Here is a 3,583-nt window from a genome sequence, read left to right on the forward strand (position 1 = left end):
TGATCACCCGACCTCAGCCTCCCAATGTGCTAGGATTACAGGTGTGAACCACGACGCCCGGCAAGATCTTTCTAACTTTTTGATGTCGGTGTTTTGTGCTATAATTTCCCTCTTAACACTGCCTTAGCTGTGTCCCAGAGATTCTAATATGTTGTATCTTTGTTCTCATTAGTTTCAAAGAACTACTTGATTTCTGCCTTAATTTCATTACTTACACAAAAGTCATTCAGGAGCATGTAATTTTATGGTTTTGGGCAATTTTTAATGTCTTGATTTCTGTTTTTATTGCATTGTGGTTCAAGAGTATGTTTGATATGATTTTGGTTCTTTTGCATTTGCTGAGGATTGTTTTATGTCCAATTGTGTGGTCAATTTTAGATTATGTTGCATGTGGTAATGAGAAGAATGTATATTCTGTTGTTTTTCAGAGGAGAGCTCTGTAGAGGTCTATCGGATCCATTTGGTTCAATGTTGAGTTCAGGTCCTGAATATCTTTGTTAAGTTTCTGTTTCGATGATCTGTCTAATACTGTTAGTGAAGTGTTGAAGTCTCCTACTATTACTGTGTGGGAGTCTAAGTCTCTTTGAAGAGCCCTAATAACTTGCTGTATGAATCTGGGTGCTGCTGTGTTGGGTCATATATATTTAAGACAGTTAGATCTTCTTGTTGAATTGAACCCTTTACCACTATAATGTCCTTTGTCTTTTTGGACCTTTGTTGGTTTAAAGTCTGTTTTGTCTGAAATTAAGATTGCAACTCCTGCTTTTTTCTGATTTCCATTTGCTTGGTACTTTTTCTTCCATTCTTTTTTTTTTTTTTTTTTTTTTGAGACTATGGGTAAGATAGGTCTCTTGAAGACAGAATACCATTGAGTTTTGTTTTTTGATCCAGAAAAATATGGAACATTTCGTGAATTTGCATCATCCTTGCACAGGGGCCATGCTAATCTTCTCTGTATCATTCCAGTTTTAGTATATGTGCTGCTGAAGCAAGCACACCAAGCTCATTTTTATTTTTATTTTTATTTTTTTATAGAGACAAGGTCTTACTATGTTGCCCAGGCTGGTCTCCAACTCCTGGCCTGCAGGATCTCCCTACTTTGGCCTCCTAAAGTGCTGGGAGTACAGGTGTGAGCCACCTTGTCCAACCCTTTCAAGTAACTTTTTTTTTTTTTTTTTCCCCAGATACAGGGTTTCACTCCATTACCTAGTCTGGAGTGCAGTGGTGTGATCCTGGCTCACTGCAACCTTGAATTCCTGGCCTTAAGCAATCCTCCCACCTCAGCCTACCCAGTAGCTGGAAACACAGGCATGCACCACCACACCCAGCTAATTTTTTAATTTTTTGTAGAGATAAGGTCTCCCTATATTGCTCAGGCTGGTCTCAAACTCCTGGGCTCAAGCAGTTCTTCTACCTCAGCCTCCCAAAGTGTTGCAATTATACATGCCTGGCCTATTATTGACAAATTATTTTATTAATTTTAGATTTTTAACTTTTAGTATTTTATTTTTGTTATATGGTTCTCTTTCTTTTTTCCTTCCTTCCTTCCTTCCCTCCCTCCTTTCTTTCTCTCTCTCTCTCTCTTTCTTTCTTTCTTCTTTCCTTCTTTTTCTTTCCTTTTAAGACAAGGTCTCGTTCTGTTTCCCAGGCTGCAAAGATGCAATCTTGGCTCATTTCAACCTCTGCTTGCCGGTGTTAAGTGATTTCCCACCTCAATCTGCTGAGTAGCTGGGACTACAGGAACATGCTACCACGACCAGTTAATTTTGGTATTTTTTGTAGAGATGGAGTTTTGCCATGTTGCCCAAGCTGATCCTGAACTCCTGGGCTCAAGTCATCCTCCCACCTCAACCTCTCAAAGTGCTGGGATTACAGGCCTGAGCCACTGCACCTGGCCTGCATGGTTATTTTTCTAATTTTTTTTTTAAATTTTATTCTTTTTTGTTTTTTCTTGTCTCTCTTAATTTGAATGTTTAATTCATTTATATTTTGAAAAAACAGAAAATAAAAACTTTTAATACCACACAATTTTCACTGAGTACAGCTTTAGCAGCATTCCTATAGTTTTAGTATGAAGATTTATATGATTTAGATAATTTGAAATTTCACTTTTTGGTTTTATTTATTTAGGAAAGTATTTCTTTTCTTTTCTTTTTTCTTTTTTTTTTTTTTTTGAGATGGAGTCTCACTCTGTCACCCAGGCTGGAGTGCAGTGGCGCCATCTCTGCTTATTGCAACCTCCGCCTCCCAGGTTCATGCCATTTTCCTGCCTCAGCCTCCCAAATAGCTGGGACTACAGGCGCCCGTCACCACACCCAGCTAATTTTTTGTATTTTTGGTAGAGACGGGGTTTCACTGTGTTAGGCAGGATGGTCTCGATCTCCTGACCTTGTGATCCACCCGCCTCGGTCTCCCAAAGTGCTGGGATTACAGGCATGAGCCACCACGCCAGGCCATATTTAGGAAAGTATTTCTTAATTTCTGGGCTATATTTCTCTGCTATATCTTTGTTGCTTATATTTAGTTTTACTGGATTATGTTCAGAAAATGTAGTTTATGTAATCTCTGTAATATTTGGACTATTTGAAAGATTTTGGTTTTGTTTTTTCATCTTCAATTGTCCTCTTGTGCCTTTTTTTTTTTTTTTTTTTTTTTTTTTGAGACGGAGTCTCACTCTGTTGCCCAGGCTGGAAGGCAGTGGTGTGATCTTGGCTCACTGCAACCTCCGCCTCCTGGGTTTAAACGATTCTCCTGCCTCAGCCTCCCAAGTAGCTAGGACTACAGGCTTCCGCCACTGTGCTCAGCTAATTTTTGGTATTTTTAGTAGAGACAGGGTTTCACCTTGTTGTTGGCCATGCTGGTCTCAAACTCCTGACTTCAGGTGATCTGCCCACCTCGACCTCCCAAAGTGCTGGGATTACAGGCATGAGCCACCGCACCCGGTGTCATATCTAAGAAATAATTGTCTAATCCAAGGTCACAACAATTTATTGTTTTCTTCTACGAGTTTTACCTCCCTTTTTTTTTTTTTTTAGATAGGGTCTCACTCTTTCGCCCAGGCTGGAGTGCAGTGGCTTGATCACAGCTCACTGCAGCCTCCACCTCCCTGGCTCAATCAATCTTCCTGCCTCAGCCCCGCAAGTAGCTGAGACTACAGGCGCGCACCACCATGCCTGCCTAATTTTTGTATTTTTGGTAGAGATGGGGTCTTGTGATTTTGCCCAGGCTGGTCTTGAACTCCTGAGCTCAAGTACTAATCTACTTTCTCTATATATAGATTTAACTACTCTAGACATTTTATATAAATGATACTTCCAGTATGGGTGACAGAATGAGACTGTGTCTCAAATAAATAAATGATATCACATAATATGTGATCTTTGTGACTGACTTCTTTCACTCAGCATAATGTTTTTGCTGGGTGCAGTGGCTCACGCTTGTAATCTCAGCACTTTGGGAGGCTGGTGGGCGGATCACTTGAGGTCAGTAGTTCGAGAACAGCCTGACCAACATGGCAAAACCCCATCTCTACTAAAAATACAAAAAAATTAGCTGGGCGTGGTGGTGGGCACCTGTAGTCCCA

General features: G+C 40.3%; 1 non-coding gene across 1 annotated transcript; it reads right to left on the reverse strand.

Annotated features, from left to right (window-relative positions):
- Positions 1–891: 891 nt before the first annotated feature.
- On the reverse strand, positions 892–996 carry LOC112130674 (U6 spliceosomal RNA). The gene has a single exon (XR_002912907.1). It is a non-coding gene; the product is annotated as a U6 spliceosomal RNA (small nuclear RNA).
- Positions 997–3,583: the final 2,587 nt, after the last annotated feature.

This window comes from Pongo abelii, chromosome 23 (genome assembly GCF_028885655.2).
Source record: "Pongo abelii isolate AG06213 chromosome 23, NHGRI_mPonAbe1-v2.0_pri, whole genome shotgun sequence".
NCBI classification, from domain to species: Eukaryota; Metazoa; Chordata; class Mammalia; order Primates; family Hominidae; genus Pongo; species Pongo abelii.